The sequence below is a fragment of the Cibotium barometz genome, chromosome 27 (genome assembly GCF_041138505.1).
Source record: "Cibotium barometz isolate CiBa-2024 chromosome 27, ASM4113850v1, whole genome shotgun sequence".
NCBI classification, from domain to species: domain Eukaryota; kingdom Viridiplantae; phylum Streptophyta; class Polypodiopsida; order Cyatheales; family Cibotiaceae; genus Cibotium; species Cibotium barometz.
In genome coordinates, this window is record NC_141072.1 from 3,459,007 (window position 1) to 3,466,967 (window position 7,961).

Here is a 7,961-nt window from a genome sequence, read left to right on the forward strand (position 1 = left end):
TGAATGTGATGTGGATGTATACATGTAGATGTATATGTATGAATGTGAATGTGGATGTGGATGTGGATGTATGGATGTAGATACGGATGTGTATGTATGTATGTGGATGTGTATGTATGAATGAGGATGTGAAAATTGATGTATACATGTAGATGTATATGTATGAATGTGAATGTGGATGTGGATGTGGATGTATAGATGTAGATACGGATGTGGATGTATGTATGTGAATGTGGATGTATGAATGAGGATGTGAAAATGGATGTATGCATGTGAATGTGGATGTATGAATATGAATGTGGATGTGTGGATATGGAAATGGAGGTATGAATGTATGAATGTGGATGTGGATAAATGCATGTAGATGCATATGTATGAATGTGAAATTGGATGTATGATGTGGACGTACGAACATGGATATGTATGTAGAATAATGAATATGAAGGTGTATGTGAGATAATGTGTAGTCTATATGAGTGAATGGATGAGAACGAGTACACATTGAATGGAATGTGGAATAAGTAATGTGGTCCGAGAGTGGATAATATGGAAAGACAAGAGTTCGTTATAGAAACTGTATTTTGTGATTGTTTGTAAATGACTGTTTTATGTCAAGAATGCTGGAGAAGCATTTTGACCGTCTTGAGGATTAAGGTCATGAAGACCGAACTGATAAAGTTGCAACTGCTAACGGAGAGTCAATGGAGGATGTCTCACGTAGAAACTGTATTTTGTGATTGTTTGTAAATGACTGTTTTATGTCAAGAATGCTGGAGAAGCATTTTGACCGTCTTGAGGATTAAGGTCATGAAGACCGAACTGATAAAGTTGCAACTGCTGACGGAGAGTCAATGGAGGATGTCTCGCGTAGCAAGGTCGATCGAGGTCTTGACCAGCCTCGGTTCGATTTAAATGGTGAGCTTCCAGTACGGTGGATGAGGGACCAAGGAAGCGGCCTATGAGTGAAGCGCTAGGTCACCTGCGAAGGATCCTAGAGGGTGCTGACCATACGGTGCTCGGGCTCTGGGTTGCCGAAGATACCCACATGTGCGCGTGGAAGATATTGGAACAAGGAGTAAGAGTTGTTTTCTGAAACCGGGCATGGATCTGGTTGATTGACCTTGCTGGTCCTCAACGGATGAGTCCATGGCTCTTTTATATGGATCTGTGGGTTGATCTTGCTGATGTTCCACAGAGATTCCATTCTATTATATGAATATATTGCCGGTTACTATGAGCTAGGAACTATGGAAAAGGCCCCTGAGAGAACAGGTGGTGAGCGTTCTGGTTGCCAATGATGCCATAAGTACACCGATGAAAGAATGACTAGAAATAAGGATTCAACCAGAGACTTTGAGGATTGTCATCAGTGACATAATGGTTTTATTAAAGGATTGTTTTAAAGGTAGTTGATGCTAAGAAAAAGGCAATTTCATATTGGGTGTGTAAGTGGTGTGACTAGTTTTATGTTTGCATGAACTTCCGGCTAGGGGGCCTTGGAACTCTTTTCCTTGGTACCCGGGACAAAACCTAACCAAATTCTTAATTGGATCCCATCACTACAGTGGTTGGGCGGTTGGTTGGCTAACCCATGGGATCGGATGGGGTTAGGCTGGACTGATGGATCCATAAATCGAGACTCAATTTCTATTATTACGATAGATGAAGTAAGTCCCGGATAGTAATTGTTCTATGGATAGGAATCAACGGCTGTGCCTCTTGATGGGGAAAAAAGCGTTGATCCCAATGATCCAAGTGCAAGTTTCTTCCTTGATCTAACCGAGTATCTTTATAGGTGCAGTCGGATCAGTTTGATCACTAATGGTCTTGACTACGTTAGAGTAAAAAGTTATCCTGGAGGAATCGCCCGTGCTTTCCGGATAAGGGAAGTTTTTTCGGGTTCGGTTTTGGAAAAATCGACGAATTAGTCTTTTGTCCGGATATCCATGGACGAGGTCCCGAGTGTGGGACCCTGCCTCGCGCATGAAGTGCTACTTCCGCTACTAGTACCCCGAATCCGTTGCGCGGTGGGAACAGGGATCTTACACTGTGCTAGGGATGAACCTGTACTACTGGTCAGGATGCTGATGGTGCAGAGTAGGGAGGTAGGGAGGCAAGAGAGCTGAGAGGGGAGGGCCAAGACAGGAGAGATTAAACAAGAGGGAAAAGATTAGTGCAAAATACAAAAAAGGTAGCTACTAAATGATGGAGCTGTTTTTTCACACGTGTGGATGGGACCCAGATCTCTTGGAGTTTGAAACTTAGCACTGTGAATGGGACACTTTTTGCCTTGGAACTTGTGCCAATCATGATTTCATAATCAGTTCCATAACTACTCTTCCCTCCCTGTCTTTCATCCTTGCCAGCACCCTCCCATCATCCTTTTCCTTCCCTCTCTGATCCCTTCCTACCCAACACACTCCATCCAGACTGCAACCTGCCTGAAGACTACTACCACTGCCAGATCTCCAGGTTACCTAGGCTGTAGCTCAAGTTTGGGAGAGAGCAGAAGATTCACCATTGTAACTCCAACAGCATGGAAAAGGAAAAGAAAGGTTAGAGTTCTATATCCTTTTCAATGTTTTTTGATATATATTTCTTCCATCCATAGAATTCTTGATGTCCAGATATCTGGGCGATTCCCATCCACCACATCCCATATCCCAAATTTCCACATCCTAGTTTTATATTTGCAACAAAATGCGATTTCGGCTATTTGAAATTCCTAAAGCTTTCTCCTCGCGTTTTCCTGCAAATTCATGAGGCAGCCTGCTGGAACATGCCTTCAGTCATTTCAACCAGTCCAATACAAAAGTCTTCCTGCTTGTGGTATTTATCCTAATATCTAAGCTACATCACATCCCAAAAGTATGTGTGTTATACTATTAAAGAAGAAGATAAGGATATAGAGAGTCTTACTGACCTGGAAGCTATCTATTTGATTGGAGATGGATATCAATAGAACCTAGAAGTTTGCAACAAAATGCGAGGAGAGTGCTTAAAATTTTCCAAATAGCCCTATATCGTGTTTTCCTGCAAATTCCTATATTTCTTTTGGTTTTCATTTCTTCCTCATTGTTTTGCTTTCTTTGGCCCTGGGGAATTCTTCCTAGTATCATCTACTGTCCAGGAATCTTTGAGGTGATCCTAGCATTTGATTGGAGATGGTGGATAGCAATAGAATCTTTGATTGGTGATCCTAGCATTTGATTGGAGATGGATAGCAATAGAAATGGAAAATTTGCACAACAAAATGCGAGGAGAGTACTTGACATTTTCCAAATGGCCCTACATCGCGTTTTCTTGCAAATTCCTGTGTCCCTTTTGGTTTTCACTTCTTCCTCATTGTTTTGTTTTCTTCGGCCCTGGGGATTTCTTCCTTAATGATGAGAAAAGTTTTTGCTTTGGAACAGTTGATTCTCAGGCCCCTCCTTTCAAGAGAAAGTTGGACTTTTCTGCTGCTATACTTAGACCACAGCAATCACCAGGTGAGTCATGTGTGCTCATGAAGGGAGTTGTTTGGTGATATCCTATCCATTCCCTGATTACATATGTCAGCATATAGAATTCATGATATATAAATTTTGGTTCAGGCAAAAGGAAGAGACTGGAGCAAAAAGCTGAGTCTTCCCTCTCAAAACAAAAGGAATCAGAAGAGCACAAATCTCCAGATTTGCTCCTATTTGACTTTCTTCACAAATGCAAGGCTCAGAGGAACTTCCACATATACCACAGTATTTTCAAACAGGGAGTTCACTATGAGCTCTGTATTGGAGCATCACAGAGATTTTCTTTCAGATCATTGGGATACCTTCAAACAACTGACAGAGGCAGGAAGAATTGTGGAAGGTGAAAAGGTTTTTGTGCATATAAATCATATTGTCTCCATTGACAGGCTGAGGTACCATGTGAATAGAAGATTTGACAGCCTGCCTGAGAAATATAAATTCAACTGTAGCTTGCACACCAGAAAGTGTAGAGTGCTTGAGGAAACCATGGCATTCCTTATGTACATTGTCTTTAGTCAGTACTCTCTAGAAGAGCAAGGGCAAGAGGCTGAAGAACAAGACACATTTGAAGCAGAGGAAAAAGAGGATGTTCCTGTGGCAACAGAAATGGCAGAGCAAGAATTAGATATCACTCTCCAGGAAAAAGAGTCCAATCAAGATCAAAAAGAGAGTTCCGATTGGTAGGCCTTGGGAGTAATAGGATTTAGTCATCAAATATAGCACAAACATTATGTTGAAGTTGAACTGATTTGTACGAAGTCTTTGATCCTCTACCTTTCCCTTTTGCATTTGTCCCATCACCGTATGACACTTCAATACTCTTTCCACACTCAGTAGCTTCTAAAAGCGTTTGACACTCAGTACACACTTAGTAGCTTCTAAAAGCGTTTCAGTACCTTATTGGTAAGGATTAATAGTGTGTCTAGCATAATTGAGTAGTATTGATTGAATTTTTTGTGTGTAGCTCATGGATGTATTGATGCTTGTTTAATATAGATCACATGTTTCACAAAATAAATACTTTTGATGGAGTCTCAAAACATATAGGCATAACACCAAGAGTCACTTGTTCCACAAAATAAAAATCTATTGATTGAATTTGAAAACATGTGGACATAACACCAATAAGTTACAAACTGCTATTCATGTTTACTTGTCAATTTATGGTTTCTAAATATCTTCGAATCCCTCCATTGTCTATGTCTCTCTGCTGCCATTGAATTGTCCAAAGTTTGTCTTCGTCTTTGCTTTTGGGCTAGAATAAAAGCAAGCTTGACTTTGGAGCTAGCAATTTTTCTTTTAGCATGCAGCCTCTGTAGTATGCCTCGGTAAAACCATTGGAAGACTTCCTTCAGACTATTTGCCTTTTGACTCCCTCCGTAGTGTTGTGTGTGTCTGAAAAATGCATTACGTGCCATGTAGTGAGACTTCTCCATGCCTTGGGTAGACCAAATTGCTGGGCATCCATACTTTTTGACAAAATAGGGAAGGTGGTTGTAGATGATATGCTGTTTTCACAGAGACATAAGAATGCATAGTAAGTTATAAAAAAAAAGAGGATCACACTTAAGTAAAAGAAGAAGACAGAACTTTACCATGTAGTGAGTTATATTGCAGGCTGTCCATGCGTCTTTCATTGACTTCCCAAAATGTTTAATTGCCTCTTCAAAGTTCTTGTAATCACTTTTTGTCCATGTTACATTGTCACAGAGCATGAAGAGTTGATCAAGAGACCTCCACACCTCTGCCTTCACATTTCGTGCTTCTCCATCTACCTCATGATCTTTCACGGCATTATGGACTTGCTTCCACAATCCATAATTAATCCTTGAAACTGTTCTACCTTGCCTTACTTGCTTACTACTGTGTTTGGGTCGAGACAAGAATCTTCTTACCTTAACACCACCAATAGAGGGCTTGATTGGTACCTCCTTGCCATTGGTAGACTTTTTAAAATCCTTTGTGATATGAACATCACCTCCATGCAGACCTATATCAGATAACACTTTTTCCAATGCTTGAAGAGCATCCTTTCTATTTTTTTTGGGACGAAGTTTCCAAGCAAATCTAATATACAAAAATACCAATTTCTCAATAATTCGACATAGACCATGCAATGAGCATATGTGAACATTACATAGTGGAATGTCAAGAATGGCCTTGAAGTCAGGGTCAACTTTATCTCTATTAGGTGCTCTCTTCCACCATTTGGAATCCATTACTTGAGTTGATTCTTTACAGTAAAGACAAGGAGACTTTGAGTTGCCTCCTTTACTAACGTTATACATGCACTTAAGTGTTTTAAGATCCCCCGCCATGTGCCACTCTACTTGAAAATCACCTTTTCCTGCAACATGGAGATTCTCTCCTCGCACTTGTCTTTTATTTATTCTTGGTATTTCCATGTGGTGAAACACCTAATCTAGTGTTTCATGGTCTTCTATCTTTACCTGTGATTATAGAAAACAAAAGTCTTACTATAAAAGATTTGAAAACAATGACTAAAATCAAGTACGAAACAAAAAAATGATCATACTTGGAACGAGCCTAACCACCATATGTGTTTCTCTGACTGCACACTAAAATACTTCAAACTCGCTTCAGTCAATGATGTATCAAGTGCTCCATTCATCAATGTAATAGTAATCCTTTCCATTTTCTTTTCCTTTACAACCTCATACTCATCCAGTTTGATAACAAATTTCAAAATGCCTTTGCACTCCTCAAATGTTATTCCATAAAACTCGACCATTCTTCTTTGAAGTTATTGTAGATCTACAAATATATTGTTCCAAGGGTCATACACAGTGGTTCCTTTACCACCATGAAATATTTCTTCAATATGCTTGTCAATCTCATAGTCTTTTTGTAACATGAATCGTGGAAGTGTGGCAGTATCCATGTAAATATTTTGAAAAAGTGCAATCATCAAGTTCAGTGATGGATTCTTTATGAGAGGCCTGCACACGTCATCAAAAGAGATGCGGAATCTTCGGGAAACAAAAAAAGCTAAGGAGATATTTAATGCAAAATCGTATTAGTTAGACAAAAGATTATCTTATTCCTTTCTGAACTGACAGTTCTGTAGTCCTTACTGACAGTTCTGAGCCACGTTTTCGTATTTTACTATTTTTGAGGTCTTTTAGGAGAGAAATAAATCAAAAAATAGTGAATTTCTTACAGGGCCCCAAAATGAGCTCCCTTTTCCCTAATGTGGCCTTGCCAACGTCCTCTACCATGAGGATTACCTCTACCTCTCTGAGGTGTATATCCACGACCACCTCTAGCACCATATGAAGGCTGAAAAGTCTGTTGTGGTGACCTGTCCTGCCATCCACGACCATTACCACGGCCACGTGATGTGAATCTCCCCCTGCCTCTAAAACCTCTCTACGAATAGAAAGCCTGATTTCTGCCATTATCATCATGGCTAGTAGATGCATCCTGAAATGAATCACTGAGTTTGATTTCCTCAACAAACACCATATTAGAGAATTTGGGAATCTCCCAATTCCCATTTTTGAATACTAAAAAAGGGAGACATGGATAACATGTTTGTTTCTCAAAGCCCTATCATGTGACCTATCATTGGAAAGCGCTTGAAAAATGGGATCTAAAGAGCCATAAACCACTCATTTTGGATTAATGGTGTTTAAGTTATGGAAAATCCAAATTTTTGACCACATGTCCCAAACTTGTGGGAAATTCCCATATTCCCCAATATGGTGTTAACAAGCAAGAGGGAAACCAACTCATCAAAGTCTGGTAAACCTGTACTTTGAACCAAGATAGATGTATCAAAAGATTTATATTCCTTGCCAAGACCACGTAAGGTAATATCCACCAAATCATCATCAAGCATGGGGGCATTTATTATTGCCAATGCATCTGCAAACTTCTTTATTTCTTGCACATAATCATGGATGCTCCTTCTATTCCGCTTCACATTATGTATTTGTTGTCGTAATTGAGACTTGCGAGCACTCGTGTCTGTATCAATCAACTTCACCAATGTATCCAATGCATCCTTGGGATTCTCAGTATCATGTATGTGTATGAGCATAGCATCCGAAATACATATAGACAGATAATGCAACACTTTGAATGCTCTTTCTGACCATTGCTTATGAGCTATAACCTGCTGCTGTGTAGGTTGTCGGGGTAGTTCAGGCTCTGGCTCAGCACCTGTAATGAGATTCCAAAAACCTTTTCCCTTCAAGAAACTTTTGATCCTGTACTTCCATGCCTGGAAGTTCTTCCTATCCAGCTTTTCACCAACAATCTGTACTCGATTATTCGACATATTGCTTAATGCAAACATAGCTTTCGCACAGTTCCAAATTTGTAAACAAGACTTCCTTAGCTCAACCACACTCCAATGAGTGTTCCAGGTACTCCAAAGTAATCAACAAATTTCAATTTTGATGTAGAAAAGCAACCTATATGCATCCA